This window comes from Pseudophryne corroboree, chromosome 3, assembly GCF_028390025.1.
Source record: "Pseudophryne corroboree isolate aPseCor3 chromosome 3, aPseCor3.hap2, whole genome shotgun sequence".
NCBI classification, from domain to species: Eukaryota; Metazoa; Chordata; class Amphibia; order Anura; family Myobatrachidae; genus Pseudophryne; species Pseudophryne corroboree.
Genome location: NC_086446.1, coordinates 676,240,836 through 676,261,219, shown reverse-complemented (window position 1 = coordinate 676,261,219; position 20,384 = coordinate 676,240,836). Strand labels below are relative to the sequence as shown.

Below are 20,384 nucleotides of genomic sequence, written 5' to 3'. Positions count from 1 at the left end.
TTACACAAACTTAACAGCTTTTAAGAAAAGTGTGAGTCAAAGAAAGTCTCATTCAGACAGCTGGGTCTGGAAAATGTGAGTCTGGAACATATGTATGTGAAGATTGCATATTAGAAAGTACTTTACTGTCTCAAGTTTCCATTCTGAGACGAGCTCTAAAGAGAGCACACTGCATGTCTCTATCTCACCGAAACATATTGTGCTAGCCATCTGATATAACTTTTGTGCCATTGGGGAAAGAATACACCAGTTCAAAATCTGTTATTGCTTAGCAGTGTGTGAAATTCAGTTCTTAGTAAAGTTAAATGTGACATCATATGAATTAGGTTGCAGCCTCTGCCATTTTGTGTAGATAATCTCCTTATGCAGAGTCACCACTTTCATAGTGACAGCAGCCTGCGTAGTCTTCTAGTCACTTATAACAACCTGTACAGTATGATAGTAATACACAGCAGCCTGCGCAGTCTTCTAGTCACTTATAACAACCTGTACAGTATGATAGTAATACACAGCAGTCTTCTAGTCACTTATAACAACCTGTACAGTATGATAGTAATACACAGCAGCCTGCGCAGTCTTCTAGTCACTTATAACAACCTGTACAGTATGATAGTAATACACAGCAGTCTTCTAGTCACTTATAACAACCTGTACAGTATGATAGTAATACACAGCAGCCTGCGTAGTCTTCTAGTCACTTATAACAACCTGTACAGTATGATAGTAATACACAGCAGCCTGCGCAGTCTTCTAGTCACTTATAACAACCTGTACAGTATGATAGTAATACACAGCAGTCTTCTAGTCACTTATAACAACCTGTACAGTATGATAGTAATACACAGCAGCCTGCGCAGTCTTCTAGTCACTTATAACAACCTGTACAGTATGATAGTAATACACAGCAGTCTTCTAGTCACTTATAACAACCTGTACAGTATGATAGTAATACACAGCAGCCTGCGTAGTCTTCTAGTCACTTATAACAACCTGTACAGTATGATAGTAATACACAGCAGCCTGCACAGTCTTCTAGTCACTTATAACAACCTGTACAGTATGATAGTAATACACAGCAGTCTTCTAGTCACTTATAACAACCTGTACAGTATGATAGTAATACACAGCAGCCTGCGCAGTCTTCTAGTCACTTATAACAACCTGTACAGTATGATAGTAATACACAGCAGTCTTCTAGTCACTTATAACAACCTGTACAGTATGATAGTAATACACAGCAGCCTGTGCAGTCTTCTAGTCACTTATAACAACCTGTACAGTATGATAGTAATACACAGCAGTCTTCTAGTCACTTATAACAACCTGTACAGTATGATAGTAATACACAGCAGTCTTCTAGTCACTTATAACAACCTGTACAGTATGATAGTAATACACCGCAGCCTGTGCAGTCTTCTAGTCACTTATAACAACCTGTACAGTATGATAGTAATACACAGCAGTCTTCTAGTCACTTATAACAACCTGTACAGTATGATAGTAATACACAGCAGCCTGCGCAGTCTTCTAGTCACTTATAACAACCTGTACAGTATGATAGTAATACACAGCAGCCTGCGCAGTCTGATAGTCACTTATAACAACCTGTACAGTATGATAGTAATACACAGCAGCCTGCGCAGTCTGATCGTAAATGGTAGTAACCTGCCCATTATATTAGTAACTTATTGCAACGTGCGCAGTCTGATTGTAATTGCTAGTAGCAACACAGTCTGATAGTATTTGGTAGTAACCTGCACAGCCTGATAGTAACATAGTAACTAATGATAGTAACCTCTGCAATATCATAGTATTTTATAACGGCCTCTTCAATATGATAGTAGTTTCCAGTTATCTGCGCAGTCTGATAATAATTGCTAGTAGTCTGCACCAGTGGTTTCCCAAACTTTTTTTAATCTCGGCGCCCTAAAATATAAAAAAAATTTTCAAGGCATCCCTGGGTCATACGTTTCTTATTGAGAAATGTAGAAAGTGATATTAAATGAAGTAAATTATGTTTATATGTCATCTTTAGGTCAGTTGTGTGGTGAGGGATAACATTTGCTTCTGTTTGTCCATATATTTTATGATTGGCAGCCACTAGCACTGGTTTGCCTATTAGATTGACCATGTTTAATTTGAACAGGTCCTGGACCACTAACCCAAGGCACCCCGGGCTACCTAAGCACACAGTGGGCGGGATGTACTAATGTACATCGCCGCCCTGCGCCACGATGCTGATCGCATATGTACTAACATATGCGATCAGCATTGCGGAGGACAGCTCTTCCGATAAGAGCTGTCCTCCGCGATGCACAGCGGCAGCCTGACTTCCGGGATTCGGCCCCAGGAGTCAGTCTGCGCATGCGCGGGGTGACGGGGGCGGTCGCAGGGCATGCTGGGAGGGATCCGATCGGATCCCTCACACAGCGCCGCGGAGAGAAGCTCATAGGCTTCTATGGACGTACCCGCCGGGGCGCTGTCCTGCCGGCGGGGGGTTAGTACATCAGGAAAATGCGGTAAACAGGGAGTTTACCGCATTTTCCGCTTAGTACATCCCGCCCAGTTTGAGAACCACTGGTCTACACAGTCTGATAGTAGTTTATAGCAACTTCTGTAAAATGCTAGTGGTTTATAGCAGAGTGTGCAGTATGATAGTAATTGGTAATAATCTCCACAATCCAAGCGTAGTTATAGTTACCTGTGCAGTCTGATGGTAGTTAAATAGTACTTTGCACGGGATGTAGTTATGTGACCGGTGGTCAGGAGACCGCCAGTCACAATACCGACGGCTCCATCCCGCACCCCTGTAAATCCTGACAGTCGGCATGCCGACTAGCAGGCACTATTACCACTCAAGGGCGTCCACGACACCCATAGAGGGGCTTCATTGTGCTTGCCACCCAAACTCACCCCCCCCCCTTCCCCCCGCAGGCTTTCTGCTGCTGGGATCCCACGGTTGGTATGCTGACCGCCGGGATCCCCAGCGCCGGCACCGCTTACCCAACGTCTTTGCACAGTCTTACAGATTATATTCCAAATTTTGAAATTCATAACATAACACCTACAGAATAGATTGCAAGCTACTTGTTCCAGTGTTCGTCCTGCCTTAAACTTCCAGCTGTGAATACTTATCTGACACTAGGGTGGTGCTTGTCTTCCTGCCAATGTTCAATGTGTTTAGCAATTCTAATAACATTGGAAATGCACACAAGCAATGGACTCCTGGTAATACTGTATTAGATTGGAGCGGTGATTGTTGGAGGACTGTATTTTATGTCATATGGAATTAATAATCCTGGCCCGTTTCATAGTCATGTTTTTGATGGCATTCATATGAAACACACAGCAGCCAATGGTTGGTTCGTTCACAGCACGTACTTGAGCTCTTGTGGTGACGGATGGAGCAGCAGATCAGATTTGTAGGTTACATAGGCTCTTTCAGGGCTGACCCAATGGGCAGATTTGTGGGAACACCATTTCCTGCCTTTCTTTCCACTCTCTCACGTCTGTGCCATCTGCCCCATAGCAAAAATCCCATATTTCAATGTATGCTTCTAATTAGGCTACTGTAGTATGAGATCGCCACAGGGAATAAAACATTCACAGTGTTCATTATTTTTCAGTATTGAGGTCACCGATGAAAGGGAATGAAAGTCAAACAAGAATAAGAACCACTTTTCATGGTTATTATTGATGCTGAAGAAAACTGGCATGTAGCAAGGGACTGGATTGCTGGATCTTGCATTCACAATCAAAAATGGGGGGAGGTGCTCTGATCAGGGTCATTGCTATGGTCTTAAAAATTGCTGCGAAAAAAATTTACTTTCAAAATTTTAAACCATGTCCGTTGACATTCCCTGGCCCTGTCTTGATGAACATTTCCTGTTATGTGCTAGATTCTCTTCTCCCATCCCGCCACTGTTTGTCTTCAAACGTTCTCCGTGCAGATTTGTTTTGCAGCTGCAGAGAATGCTGGAATTCCCATTGTATAGAGAAGTTCCTGCAATCACTCCTCAGATAACGCTCTCTTGTTTGGCCATGCTATTTATTTTTAAATGAAAGAAGCCATATTCTAACAACCTTTTAGGAACTTATTTGACTTATTTTTTTGTTGCGTTTCATGGTAGTGTTATTTGAGGCTATAGTAGTCTGTATTGAGAGTGTAGTGGAGCCACGTGATGTGATTGTAATCATCTGCTTTGTTCCATCCCAGACCCAACATGAGGGCGCATCAATAACATATTCCCACACGTGAATAATGGATGGGAGGCAGAGGTTAGGATGACTCAGTGCAGGCACTTCTGGAAAGAAAACATCATCCATTTTTTTGTATACATGATCATCCATGTTTATTTTATAGAGAAAGTGAAAAAAAATCTGGGGGGAGATTTGCCCAAGCTTGGAGAAACATAAAGTGGAGAGAGAATGGCCAAATACTCTCTGTAAAGCGCTGCGGAATATGTGTGCGCTATATAAATAACTGTTAATAATAATATAAAGTACTAACCAATCAGCTCATAACTGTCATTTTACAGGCTGTGTTTGAATAAAGGACTGTTAGGAGCCGATTGGTTGGTAGTTTATATTTCTCAGCTTTATCTCTCTCCAAGCTTTGTTGTGTTCTTTATCTCTCTCCCCCTGAGTTGTGTTCCCAAATTTCAGCTGTGTCATTGCTCCATTCCAATCAGTTACTGTGGTGTGTCTCGTCTCCGAGCTGAAAGTATGAGTCTCATGAACTCTGCTCCAGCAAGATTACTTTTTTTAACCGAGTCGCCTGTGTTGGAATATGTGTGTCATTGTCCAGTGGGAAAACCCCCAACTTGTAGTGATAGCTCTTGTGTGAGTATGACCTAATGTTATGAATTTGTATTAAATGTGTGGCTTGCCATTTGTTATAACGTTATTAGAGGTACAGTGGAGGTACACATATCAATGGGCCTATTTCAGATCTGATCGCTGGGCTGCGTTTTTTGCAGCCCTGCGATCAGATAGTCGCCGCCTACAGGGGGGGTGTATTTTCGCTGTGCAAGTGTGCGATCGCATGTGTAGCTGAGCTGCACAAACTGATTTGGTGCAGTCTCTGCTCAGCCCAGGACTTACTCTTCCAGTGCGATTGAATCCTGCTGTTTGGGTCCGGACATCAGACACCCTCCCTGAAAACGCTTGAGCCCGCCTGTGTTTTTCCGGACACTCCCTGAAAACGGGTCGTTGCCACCCACTAACGGCCTCTTCCTGTCAATCTACTTGCGAACGCCCGTGCGAATTAATCATTCGCGACATCCCGTCGCTGACCAGCGATGCCCGTTGTAGCCGTCCAACACACCTGTGCATTGCGGTGCATGCGCAGTTCGGATCTGATCGCCCGCTGTGAGAAAACGCACAGCAGCGATCGGATCTGAATTAGGGCCCAATGTCATAAGGCTTTTTCAGGTAAGGTCAACTTTTAAGTGTAACATTATAAGAAGCAAAAGGTTATACTATCGTCCTCAAATGAAAAGGAGACAATGTCTTGGATATGGGGGGTAATTCCAAGTTGATCGCAGCAGGAATTTTTTTAGCAGTTGGGCAAAACCATGTGCACTGCAGGGGAGGCAGATATAACATGTGCAGAGAGAGTTAGATTTGGGTGTGGTGTGTTCAATCTGCAATCTAATTTGCAGTGTAAAAATAAAGCGGACAGTATTTACCCTGCACAGAAATAAAATAACCCACCCAAATCTAACTCTTTCTGCACATGTTATATCTGCCCCCCCTGCAGTGCACATGGTTTTGCCCAACTGCTAAAAAATTTCCTGCAGCGATCAACTTGGAATTACCCCCATGATGCAGTGTAAAAGAAAAATATGCTCACAAACGCGCAAACACATGTTCAGACGGGCACTTCGTTCTTTGGGGAGAATTTAGTTGTTTTGTGCTGCCCACAGCTCCTGTCTAATGTGTCAGGAGCAGTTTGGTTGTTTGAGCCCATGGGTGCCCAGTATTTCTGCTCGCACCCTCCTGAGGTGGAGATCAGAAATCCATGAAAAGTCTGGCATTTGGGCGCACAGTGGGTTTAGCCTGTGACCAGATGCACCTCCCTGCACCAGAGGATCACAGATTTGTTTGGTCCCACTGGACCTAGGCTGTTTGGAGATTTCCTCTTACCGTCAGTATCTGCCTGTCACTAACTCCACCCATTGCGCAGTGGGTGGGAAAATGCTGCCACCACCAAGCTCCTACAATCGGTGCATGAAAACTGCCCACTTCTGTGTATGCGTGGGCACGCTGCTGCTGCAATACCTCCTAGTTGGTGTCTTCTAATTCCCACTAGTCCCTCACCATGAACCAGACCCAGCACAGTGGCTGGCAGGAAGCGGGGCTTGGAGACACTGGGCTTGCTGCATGACAGCCAGAGAACGGAATAGCGTTTTTTCATATTTCTGTTGATCGCAGGATACTGCAGAAGAAGATTTCTTGAAGCAAGTAGATATTTATTACTATGGATAGCCATCAGTGTTGCCTCCATCGATGGAGATGATGATAAAACCATCAATGGCAGGTAACTATTCTGTGCTTATCCATCAATGGTTTTACCATCAGTGTTTATGTAGATGCGTGGCTGCTTGCACTGATTTTGTGCGACAGCCGGTAGGGGTGGGGCGGGGCTGAGCTGTGAATGACAGGACATCCCATTCCCGGCGCTTACACACAGTGTAAGAGATGGTGACTGCACAGGGCTGCTGGCTGACAAAATGAATTCCCTGATTTAACCCTAGGGAGGAGGCGGAGGGAGGGGGGGGGGGGGGGTTGTGAGAAAATTACCATGTGATGTTATAAGATTTAAACCAGTGGATAAAGCAGCGATGTTCAGGATTGGACCTTCTAATCAGGATTTGGTTTCAAAGAAGCAACAAACTCCCAACATTACATAGATCTATAGACTAAACTGAGGCCTGTTATAAGTGTGTCAACTACAGATCATACATCATACATCTAGCCTCAATACACCACACAATGCGAGATGCCTGTCGTGAGTGAGTTGCCAGGTCCTAAGCAACTCTGCTAACATCAGACGTCTTTTTTTTGCCTAAAATGCGTTTTTTAGTAGCAATGCAATGTGACTAGGATGCACGGGGACTCTGCTGATTAATGTGATATACAGCACTTGTATATTGTGCGTGACTGAGGGGGTGATTAAGCCCTGATCACTGGACTGCTAAAATTGTTGTCCAGCGATCAAATAGTTGCCGCCCAAGGGGAGTGTATATTCGCCGTGCAAGTGTGCGATCGCATGTGTACGCTGAGCTGCTTAAAAATCCCTCAGTCAGCGGACATCTGCAAATTCGTTCGCACCTCACTCACCAGTGGCTGGTTTTTAGATGTGTGTGCAGACTCTGCTCAGTCCAGGACTTACTCCTACAGTGCAATCAGGACAGGCTGTTTGGGGCCGGAGCTGACGTCAGACACTCCCTGAAAACGCTTGGGCACGCCTGTGTTTTTCCGGACACTCCCAATAAACGGTCAGTTACCACCCACAAATGGCCTCCTCCTGTCAATCACCTTGTGAACGCCCGTGCGATCGTATTTTTCGCACCATCCTGTCGCTGACCGGCGCACTTGCATTGCGGTGCATACGCATGCGCAGATAATCGCAGATCGTTCGCTGTGCGAAAACGAACAGCAGCGATCAGGTTTGACTCACCCCCTGAGTCTGTATATGTAGCAGAACAGAACTTGTATTGGAAAAAAGCTGCTGCTGCTACATTGTAACACTTTGTGTGCAGATTCAGACGCTCAGTTGCACAAATATACAAGTGTCATATACCAAATTAATCAGCACTGTCTCCTTGTGAGTCCTAGTCGCATTGTGTTGCGACCAAGATGCATTTTCAACAAAAACGCCGGATGCTAGAAGAGTCTCACGCGACATGGCGTGCCAAGAGGGTCTGTTTGGCGTGACTGCAGCAAAGATGTACAAGGACATATCTGTATGATCAAAGTTTCTAGCCACAGATCTTTTGTCTTTGAGGATTGTTGTTTCCTTCCAGTAACAGTTCTTTTATATCCATTATTAGAGGGATGCGGTTAAATTACTGGCTGTCGGGATCCCGGCGTTCAGGATATCGACGCCAGAATCCCGACACCTAGTGAAATGCCGCTGCCCGGAATCCCGACCAAAGGCCGGAATTCCCACACAAGTGGTGGTTCACGCCTCAACCCGAGAAGGAATATAATAGTGTGGTGACTGAAGCTCACCACCGGGTCCGATGCGTGGTGGGCCCACAAGGGGACTCGCTGCCTGCATTCCGGCGTCTGTCTCCTGACTGCTGGGATCCCGACAGCCAGCAAATCATACCGAAACCCGTAAGACCGTGGTCTGAACTGCGAAAGCAGGTGCCTCAAGTGTAGTGCCAGGTATACAGATGCCCCCCCACCCCCACAGTGCCAGGTATACAGATGCCCCCACAGTGCCAGGTATACAAATGCCCCTCACAGTGCCAGGTATACAAATGCCCCACACAGTGCCAGGTGTACAAATGCCCCCCCACAGTGCCAGGTATACAGATGCCCCCCCCCACAGTGCCAGGTATACAAATGCCCCTCACAGTGCCAGGTGTACAAATACCCCTCACAGTGCCAGGTATACAGATGTCCCCACAATGCCAGGTATACAGGTGCCCCCACAGTGCCAGGTATACAGATGCCCCCCCCCCCCCCCGTGCTGCTTACCGCTCCTTTCGGCGGGACACGGAGGAGAGCACGGCTATGTTGGGCGGCGGCATGTAGGACTTGAAACCAGCCGCCGGTTCGAGAGCCAATCAGAGCTTGCGGACCGGCAGCCGCGGCTCCTGATTGGCTGCCGGTCTGCGAGCTCTGATTGGCTCACGAACCGGCGGCTGATTTCAAGTTCTACACGCCGCCACCCGTCATAGCCGCGCTCTCCTCCGTGTCCTGACAGCTGAGACACGCTGCCGCCGGACTGAGCGTCGGCGTGTCTCACTGAGAGAAGCGGGTGGGCCGGAACAAACGGCTTTGCGGGCCTTATACGGCCCGCGGGCCCGGAGGTTCCCCACCCCTGGTTTAGATAATGAGAACAAGAACTTGATTAGTTGCTATTAGAAACATCTTTTTTGACTTTTCCCAATTTTTACAAATGTCATACTGTTTCGTGTGGTTGTAGGGGGATATTTATCAAAGCTTGGTGAGAGAGATAAAGTACTCAACCAGTCAGTTCTAACGCCCATTTTACAGGCAGTGAAAAATGTCAGGAATTGACTGGTTGGTACTTTATCTCTCCCCAAGCTTTGATAAATATGATAAATAAGGGGGTTATTGGTATATGTATTAAGCCTCAAAGATAGATAAATTGGACAGAGCCAATCAGCTTCTGTCATCAGTTTGTGTTTGAAAAAATGGCAGGAGCTGATTGGCTGGTACTTCATCCCATCCACTTTATCAAACATAAGCCCATACACAAACATAATGCCCGATTCTCACTATGCGACAGGGGCTAGGTCGGCATCGCAAGCACATAATGACTGTGCTTGCGATACTGAATATGTGCGATTTTGGCTAAGTGTCAATTTTGACTATCTCTTCTATTGCCTGCACAGTCTATCTAGGCTTGCGATGCCGACTGCGCGGGACCGCACATCGGCATTGAATCGGGATTGCAAGGTGACTTTCACCTTGCGATCTGCACTAACTTTTCTTACGATTTTGACTATATGGTCAAAATCGTAAGAAAATATCTCACCGTGTGTCACAATAGACCTCACAGTTAGGTGTCTCCTTAAATGGATTTTCCACATTTTTCCACATACTGTGGGATGAATTCAGCAGTTGGGGTGCTGGCGGTCATGTGACAGTAGCCGGAATCGCGATAACACTCAGGAGACCAATGCCGGAATACAGAACAACATCCCGAAGGTGACTATCAGTAGTGGGGTGGTTAGCCATATCTGTCCCCCCACTTCCAGCGTTGGCTATAGCTGACATCACCAGAGGGTTAGCCATAGCCACCACCCCCTGGATCGTTAGGGTTTATGAAGTGGAGAGTAGAAATACTTACCACATCTGCAGTCTGGATCTTCATTGTCTTGATGCCTGGTGTTGGTCATGTCACCGTCAGCATCCCGACCACCGGGATTAAATACTAAACTCGAGTAACTGGTAACCAGTTTACTACAGTACATTGTTTAGGTGATTTTTATTTATCGTGTTTTCTTCCCACAGAACACAGATGTGTTCATATGATCTGTGTAGGTTCTCAATGCTATTTTTAAAAGCACTAGATAATAATTTGGAGAATCGGGTTACATAGCAAGCGTCATTTTCCATTTTTGTATATAGTTGCTGAAATAAAACTGCTTTTAAAAAAATAAAAGGGTGATATAATTATTTCTTCAGAAACAAATGACCACTATATAAGGGTCTGAACACTGCAAGGCAGGGCTGTGTATATGCAAGAGCCGCCTAATACTGTATAAACAGTGTGTTTCCCAGGTGATTAATGGGCTGCGTGGTATGTAATTATGTTGGGAAGTAAGCACAGGAGGTTTACAGAGTAATTATAGAGAGAGAGGACATTTCAGTTGGTCACTTTCACTGTGGTGTTTCTGCATTTTATTGTCCCTGGTGAAATACGAGCTATGACCACTGATGTGTTTTGTGTAACACAATCCCCTGCTGTAGTTATATAGCTACCACGTGCTATGTTTATATATATATTTTTAAGTTCACTGTTGGTGTGCTACTTTTCCTATTTTTGTGTATTTTTTAAGGGAATATTTAACAAGGGTCTTAGCGCCTATTTTTATGCAAACATTATTGTTTGCTCATTTTACATTATTTTACATCCTGGCAACCCATAAGCCCAGTACACACTAGACAAGCCCCGCCTACGCCGATATTGGTGGCAGCAGGGACCCGGTGGGGTGCCGGCATCGGCAAATGCATACACACTTGCCGATGCCAGCAGGGAAGGGAGCGATGGTGGGGAAGTGGCGGGTGGAAACGACATCAGCATAGCTGTCGTTAATGAGGACCGTGTACAGACGAGGGAGGGGTCGTTAACGATGCACGAGAGGGGGCAGATTGGCCCTTCTGAGTGAGATCTTTTATTATCTCTACTAGTGTGTATGGGGCTTAAGCCTGATAGCAACCCTATCGCTAACCCTACTGGTACCCCACTTGCTAACCCTAATGACAACCCTATCGCTAACCCTACTGGCACCAGGCCCAGCGCTACCTGCTCAGCAAAGGAATGTAGTGCAGGTAGGCGCCAGACCGGACAGGCGATCTGCCTGCCCTGCATCCCTTTGCTGCGCCGCCCTGTCTCCCCCTGCTGCTGCCGGCTGCTGTGCCTGTCACACTGTACAGGCAGCAGCGCCGGAAGCTAGAAGCCTCCCCCTACTCCACCTGCAGTGTCCGTAGCCTGGCCGAAAAGGGGGCGGGGCTAGATGGAACTGGGAGCGGGGCTACACGGGATCAGGCTGCAGCCTGTTACACAGGATGATGAGCGGCTCTAGCAGCCAGTTTTCTTTAGGTGAGTGAATGGAAAGAGAGTGAGCAAGAGAATGTGTGTGTGTATGTGGTGTGTGCATCTGTGAATGTGTGCCTGGGCAGTGTTTAAGCGTCACTACTACAGGGGGCGTTGTATGCATAAGCGTCACTACTACTAGGGGGCGTTGTGTGTAAGCGTCACTACAGGGGGCGTTATATACGTAAGCGTCACTACTCCTAGGGGTCGTTGTGTGTAAGCATCACTACTACAGGGAGAGTTGTGTGCGTAAGCGTCAGTACTACAGGGGGCATTGTGTGTTTAAGCGTTAATACTACAGGGGGCGTGGTGTGTAAGCATCACTACTAGAGGGGGCGTTTTGTTTAAGCGTTACTACTACAGGGGGCGTGGTGTGTAAGCGTCACTGCTAGAGGGGGCGTTGTGTGTAAGCGTTACTAATACAGGGGGCGTAGTGTGTAAGCGTCACTACTAGAGGGGGCGTTGTGTGTAAACGTTACTACTACAGGGGGCATTGTGTGTAAGCATCACTACTACAGGGGGCGTTGTGTGTAAGCATAATTACTACAGGGGGCATTGTGTGTAAGCGTAACTACTACAGGGGGCATTGTGTGTAAGCGTAACTACTACAGGGGGCGTTGTGTGTAAGCGTAACTACTACAGGGGGCGGTGTGTGTAAGCATCACTACTACAGGGGGCGTTGTGTGTAAGCATAATTACTACAGGGGGCATTGTGTGTAAGCGTAACTACTACAGGGGGCATTGTGTGTAAGCGTAACTACTACAGGGGGCGTTGTGTGTAAGCGTAACTACTACAGGGGGCGGTGTGTGTAAGCGTAACTACTACAGGGGGCGGTGTGTGTAAGCATCACTACTACAGGGGGCGTTGTGTGTAAGCGTAACTACTACAGGTGGCGTTGTGTGTAAGCGTCACTACTAGAGGGGGCGTTGTGTGTAAGCGTAACTACTACAGGGGGCATTGTGTGTAAGCGTAACTACTACAGGGGGCGTTGTGTGTAAGCGTCACTACTAGAGGGGGCGTTGTGTGTAAGCGTAACTACTACAGGGGGCGTTGTGTGTAAGCGTAACTACTACAGGGGGCGTTGTGTGTAAGCGTAACTACTACAGGGGGCGTTGTGTGTAAGCGTAACTACTACAGGGGGCGTTGTGTGTAAGCGTAACTACTACAGGGGGCGTTGTGTGTATAAGCGTCAGTACTACAGAGGGTGTTGTGTGCGTAAGTGTAATTACTACAGGGGGCATTGTGTGTAAGCGTCACTGCTAGAGGGAGCACTGTCCCTTTGTAAAGTATGGGAGGCGCAAATTTATAGTTTGCAAGGGGACGCCAAACACCCTAGCACCGGCCCTGACTGGCACCCCACTTACTTAACCCTACTGGCAACCCTCTCGCTAACCCTACTGGCTACCCTATTGCTAACCCTAATGACAACCCTCTCGCTAACCATACTGCTAGCCCTAAGCCTACCGGCAACTCTATTGCCAACCCTACTGGCAACCCTCTCGCTAACCCTACTTTCAACACTAATGCTAACCCTTCTGGCAACTCTAATCTTGCTAACCCTATTGGCAACCCTAAGCTTAATGGCAACTCTATCGCTAACCCTCATGCCAACCCTGTCGCCAACCATCATGCTAACCCTGGGGGTAAATCAGAGTTGATCGCAGCAGTAAATTTGTTAGCAGATGGGTAAAACCATGTGCACTACAGGAGGGCAGATATAACATGTGCAGAGAGACTTAGATTTGGGCGGCTTATTTTGTTTCTGTGCAGGGTAAATACTGGCTGCTTTATTTTTACACTGCAATTTAGATTTCAGTTTGAACACACCCCACCCAAATCTAACTCTCTCTGCACATGTTATATCTGCCCCCCCCCCTGCAGTGCACATGGGGGGTAATTCCAAGTTGATCGCAGCAGGAATTCTGTTAGCAACTGGGCAAAACCATGTGCACTGCAGGGGAGGCAGATATAACATGTGCAGAGAGAGATAGATTTGGGTGTGGTGAGTTCAATCTGCAATCTAATTGCAGTGTAAAAATAAAGCAGCCAGTATTTACCCTGCACAGAAACAAAATAACTAGAGATGAGCGGGTTCGGTTCCTCTGAATCCGAACCCGCCCGAACTTCAGGTTTTTTACACGGGTCCGAGCAGGCTCGGATCTTCCCGCCTTGCTCGGCTAACCCGAGCACGCCCGAACGTCATCATCACGCTGTCGGATTCTCGCGAGGCTCGGATTCTATCGCGAGACTCGGATTCTATATAAGGAGCCGCGCGTCGCCGCCATTTTCACATGTGCATTGAGAGTCATAGGGAGAGGACGTGGCTGGCGTCCTCTCCGTTTAGAGAAGAGAGAGACACAGTATTTTGGGGAGCATTATTAGGAGGAGTACTACTATACTGTATACTACTATACTACTTGCTGCTGAAGTGATATTTTATACTAGATTAGATAATAGATAGTGTGACTGTAAGTGTATTATCTGACTTGTGGGGGAGACACTGACAGTGGGGAGCAGTTAGAGTCTGAGAGCAGGACTCAGGAGTACATATAACGTACAGTGCACACTTTTGCTGCCAGAGTCAGTGCCACACTGCCATTGTTGTGACCACACTGACCACCAGTATAATAATATATTTTGTGATTGTCTGCTTAGGCCTCGGAGTACTAGTTGCAAGTTGCAACGTGACCTGAAGTGACCACCAGTTTAATAATCAATCACCACCAGTTTAATATATATATATATATATATATATATATATAATTGTATATAATATATATATATATATATATATAATATTGTATACCACCTACCCGTGGTTTTTTTTTTTCATTCTTCTTTATACATACTACTATAGTAGCTTACTGTAGCAGTCTGCGGTGCTGTGCTGACCTGACAGTGTCCAGCAGGTCCGTCATCAGTCATTACATAATAAATATATATAGTACCTGTCCGGCTGCAGTACTAGTGATATTATATTGATTTCATCTCATTATCAATAATTTATCATCCAGTCTAGACTCTATATAAGCAGCAGACACAGTACGTTAGTCCACGGCTGTAGCTACCTCTGTGTCGGCACTCGGCAGTCCATCCATAATTGTATACCACCTACCCGTGGTTTTTTTTCTTTCTTTCTTCTTTGTACATACTACTATAGAGTATAGTAGCTTACTGTAGCAGTCTGCGGTGCTGCTGAGCTGACAGTGTCCAGCAGGTCCGTCATCAGTCATCATTACCTAATAAATATATTATCTACCTGTCCGGCTGCAGTACTAGTGATATTATATATACATACATATATATATATTGATTTCATCTTATTATCAATCATCCAGTCTATATTAGCAGCAGACACAGTACGTTAGTCCACGGCTGTAGCTACCTCTGTGTCGGCACTCGGCAGTCCATCCATAATTGTATACCACCTACCCGTGGTTTTTTTCTTTTCTTTCTTCTTTGTACATACTACTATAGTATAGTAGCTTACTGTAGCAGTCTGCGGTGCTGCTGAGCTGACAGTGTCCAGCAGGTCCGTCATCAGTCATCATTACCTAATAAATATATTATCTACCTGTCCGGCTGCAGTACTAGTGATATTATATATACATACATATATATATATTGATTTCATCTCATTATCAATCATCCAGTCTATATTAGCAGCAGACACAGTACGTTAGTCCACGGCTGTAGCTACCTCTGTGTCGGCACTCGGCAGTCCATCCATAATTGTATACCACCTACCCGTGGTTTTTTTTTCCCTTTCTTCTTTGTACATACTACTATAGTATAGTAGCTTACTGTAGCAGTCTGCGGTGCTGCTGAGCTGACAGTGTCCAGCAGGTCCGTCATCAGTCATCATTACCTAATAAATATATTATCTACCTGTCCGGCTGCAGTACTAGTGATATTATATATACATACATATATATATATTGATTTCATCTCATTATCAATCATCCAGTCTATATTAGCAGCAGACACAGTACGTTAGTCCACGGCTGTAGCTACCTCTGTGTCGGCACTCGGCAGTCCATCCATAATTGTATACCACCTACCCGTGTTTTTTTTTTTTTTCTTTCTTCTTTGTACATACTACTATAGAGTATAGTAGCTTACTGTAGCAGTCTGCGGTGCTGCTGAGCTGACAGTGTCCAGCAGGTCCGTCATCAGTCATCATTACCTAATAAATATATTATCTACCTGTCCGGCTGCAGTACTAGTGATATTATATATACATACATATATATATATTGATTTCATCTCATTATCAATCATCCAGTCTATATTAGCAGCAGACACAGTACGTTAGTCCACGGCTGTAGCTACCTCTGTGTCGGCACTCGGCAGCCCATCCATAATTGTATACCACCTACCCGTGGTTTTTTTTTTTCTTTCTTCTTTGTACATACTACTATAGTATAGTAGCTTACTGTAGCAGTCTGCGGTGCTGCTGAGCTGACAGTGTCCAGCAGGTCCGTCATCAGTCATCATTACCTAATAAATATATTATCTACCTGTCCGGCTGCAGTACTAGTGATATTATATATACATACATATATATATATTGATTTCATCTCATTATCAATCATCCAGTCTATATTAGCAGCAGACACAGTACGTTAGTCCACGGCTGTAGCTACCTCTGTGTCGGCACTCGGCAGTCCATCCATAATTGTATACCACCTACCCGTGGTTTTTTTTTTTCTTTCTTCTTTGTACATACTACTATAATATAGTAGCTTACTGTAGCAGTCTGCGGTGCTGCTGAGCTGACAGTGTCCAGCAGGTCCGTCATCAGTCATCATTACCTAATAAATATATTATCTACCTGTCCGGCTGCAGTACTAGTGATATTATATATACATACATATATATATATTGATTTCATCTCATTATCAATCATCCAGTCTATATTAGCAGCAGACACAGTACGGTAGTCCACGGCTGTAGCTACCTCTGTGTCGGCACTCGGCAGTCCATCCATAAGTATACTAGTATCCATCCATCTCCATTGTTTACCTGAGGTGCCTTTTAGTTGTGCCTATTAAAATATGGAGAACAAAAATGTTGAGGTTCCAAAATTAGGGAAAGATCAAGATCCACTTCCACCTCGTGCTGAAGCTGCTGCCACTAGTCATGGCCGAGACGATGAAATGCCAGCAACGTCGTCTGCCAAGGCCGATGCCCAATGTCATAGTACAGAGCATGTCAAATCCAAAACACCAAATATCAGTAAAAAAAGGACTCCAAAACCTAAAATAAAATTGTTGGAGGAGAAGCGTAAACTTGCCAATATGCCATTTACCACACGGAGTGGCAAGGAACGGCTGAGGCCCTGGCCTATGTTCATGGCTAGTGGTTCAGCTTCACATGAGGATGGAAGCACTCAGCCTCTCGCTAGAAAACTGAAAAAACTCAAGCTGGCAAAAGCACCGCAAAGAACTGTGCGTTCTTCGAAATCCCAAATCCACAAGGAGAGTCCAATTGTGTCGGTTGCGATGCCTGACCTTCCCAACACTGGACGTGAAGAGCATGCGCCTTCCACCATTTGCACGCCCCCTGCAAGTGCTGGAAGGAGCACCCGCAGTCCAGTTCCTGATAGTCAGATTGAAGATGTCAGTGTTGAAGTACACCAGGATGAGGAGGATATGGGTGTTGCTGGCGCTGGGGAGGAAATTGACCTGGAGGATTCTGATGGTGAGGTGGTTTGTTTAAGTCAGGCACCCGGGGAGACACCTGTTGTCCGTGGGAGGAATATGGCCGTTGACATGCCTGGTGAAAATACCAAAAAAATCAGCTCTTCAGTGTGGAGGTATTTCAACAGAAAAGCGGACAACAGGTGTCAAGCCGTGTGTTGCCTTTGTCAAGCTGTAATAAGTAGGGGTAAGGACGTTAACCACCTCGGAACATCCTCCCTTATACGTCACCTGCAGCGCATTCATAATAAGTCAGTGACAAGTTCAAAAACTTTGGGCGACAGCGGAAGCAGTCCACTGACCAGTAAATCCCTTCCTCTTGTAACCAAGCTCACGCAAACCACCCCACCAACTCCCTCAGTGTCAATTTCCTCCTTCCCCAGGAATGCCAATAGTCCTGCAGGCCATGTCACTGGCAATTCTGACGAGTCCTCTCCTGCCTGGGATTCCTCCGATGCATCCTTGCGTGTAACGCCTACTGCTGCTGGCGCTGCTGTTGTTGCTGCTGGGAGTCGATGGTCATCCCAGAGGGGAAGTCGTAAGCCCACTTGTACTACTTCCAGTAAGCAATTGACTGTCCAACAGTCCTTTGCGAGGAAGATGAAATATCACAGCAGTCATCCTGCTGCAAAGCGGATAACTGAGGCCTTGACAACTATGTTGGTGTTAGACGTGCGTCCGGTATCCGCCGTTAGTTCACAGGGAACTAGACAATTTATTGAGGCAGTGTGCCCCCGTTACCAAATACCATCTAGGTTCCACTTCTCTAGGCAGGCGATACCGAGAATGTACACGGACGTCAGAAAAAGACTCACCAGTGTCCTAAAAAATGCAGTTGTACCCAATGTCCACTTAACCACGGACATGTGGACAAGTGGAGCAGGGCAGGGTCAGGACTATATGACTGTGACAGCCCACTGGGTAGATGTATGGACTCCCGCCGCAAGAACAGCAGCGGCGGCACCAGTAGCAGCATCTCGCAAACGCCAACTCTTTCCTAGGCAGGCTACGCTTTGTATCACCGCTTTCCAGAATACGCACACAGCTGAAAACCTCTTACGGCAACTGAGGAAGATCATCGCGGAATGGCTTACCCCAATTGGACTCTCCTGTGGATTTGTGGCATCGGACAACGCCAGCAATATTGTGTGTGCATTAAATATGGGCAAATTCCAGCACGTCCCATGTTTTGCACATACCTTGAATTTGGTGGTGCAGAATGTTTTAAAAAAACGACAGGGGCGTGCAAGAGATGCTGTCGGTGGCCAGAAGAATTGCGGGACACTTTCGGCGTACAGGCACCACGTACAGAAGACTGGAGCATCACCAAAAACTACTGAACCTGCCCTGCCATCATCTGAAGCAAGAAGTGGTAACGAGGTGGAATTCAACCCTCTATATGCTTCAGAGGTTGGAGGAGCAGCAAAAGGCCATTCAAGCCTATACAGTTGAGCACGATATAGGAGGTGGAATGCACCTGTCTCAAGCGCAGTGGAGAATGATTTCAACGTTGTGCAAGGTTCTGATGCCCTTTGAACTTGCCACACGTGAAGTCAGTTCAGACACTGCCAGCCTGAGTCAGGTCATTCCCCTCATCAGGCTTTTGCAGAAGAAGCTGGAGACATTGAAGGAGGAGCTAACACGGAGCGATTCCGCTAGGCATGTGGGACTTGTGGATGGAGCCCTTAATTCACTTAACAAGGATTCACGGGTGGTCAATCTGTTGAAATCAGAGCACTACATTTTGGCCACCGTGCTCGATCCTAGATTTAAAGCCTACCTTGGATCTCTCTCTCCGGCAGACACAAGTCGGCTGGGGTTGAAAGACCTGCTGGTGACAAAATTGTCAAGTCAAGCGGAACGCGACCTGTCAACATCTCCTCCTTCACATTCTCCCGCAACTGGGGGTGCGAGGAAAAGGCTCAGAATTCCGAGCCCACCCACTGGCGGTGATGCAGGGCAGTCTGGAGCGACTGCTGATGCTGACATCGGGTCCGGACTGAAGGACCTGACAACGATTACGGACATGTCGTCTACTGTCACTGCATATGATTCTCTCACCATTGAAAGAATGGTGGAGGATTATATGAGTGACCGCATCCAAGTAGGCACGTCACACAGTCCGTACTTATACTGGCAGGAAAAAGAGGCAATTTGGAGGCCCTTGCACAAACTGGCTTTATTCTACCTAAGTTGCCCTCCCACAAGTGTGTACTCCGAAAGAGTGTTTAGTGCCGCCGCTCACCTTGTCAGCAATCGGCGTACGAGGTTACATCCAGAAAATGTGGAGAAGATGATGTTCATTAAACTGAATTATAATCAATTCCTCCGTGGATACATTGACCAGCAGCAATTGCCTCCACAAAGTACACAGGGAGCTGAGATGGTGGATTCCAGTGGGGACGAATTGATAATCTGTGAGGAGGGGGATGTACACGGTGATATATCGGAGGATGATGATGAGGTGGACATCTTGCCTCTGTAGAGCCAGTTTGTGCAAGGAGAGATTAATTGCTTCTTTTTTGGCGGGGGTCCAAACCAACCCGTCATTTCAGTCACAGTCGTGTGGCAGACCCTGTCACTGAAATGATGGGTTGGTTAAAGTGTGCATGTCCTGTTTATACAACATAAGGGTGGGTGGGAGGGCCCAAGGACAATTCCATCTTGCACCTCTTTTTTCTTTAATTTTTCTTTGCGTCATGTGCTGTTTGTGGAATGTTTTTTGGAAGGGCCATCCTGCGTGACACTGCAGTGCCACTCCTAGATGGGCCCGGTGTTTGTGTCGGCCACTAGGGTCGCTTATCTTACTCACACAGCTACCTCATTGCGCCTCTTTTTTTCTTTGCGTCATGTGCTGTTTGGGGAGGGTTTTTTGGAAGGGCCATCCTGCGTGACACTGCAGTGCCACTCCTAGATGGGCACGGTGTTTGTGTCGGCCACTAGGGTCGCTTATCTTACTCACACAGCTACCTCATTGCGCCTCTTTTTTTCTTTGCGTCATGTGCTGTTTGGGGAGTGTTTTTTGGAAGGGCCATCCTGCGTGACACTGCAGTGCCACTCCTAGATGGGCCCGGTGTTTGTGTCGGCCACTAGGGTCGCTTATCTTACTCACACAGCTACCTCATTGCACCTCTTTTTTTCTTTGCGTCATGTGCTG

At 46.4% G+C, this 20,384-nt stretch overlaps 1 protein-coding gene across 2 annotated transcripts in view; it reads left to right on the top strand.

The window, feature by feature from the left end:
- The window catches only part of LZTS2 (leucine zipper tumor suppressor 2), a 285,481-nt gene that overhangs the window by 195,732 nt on the left and 69,365 nt on the right, over nt 1-20,384 (top strand). The gene's annotated exons all lie outside the window — the stretch shown is intronic.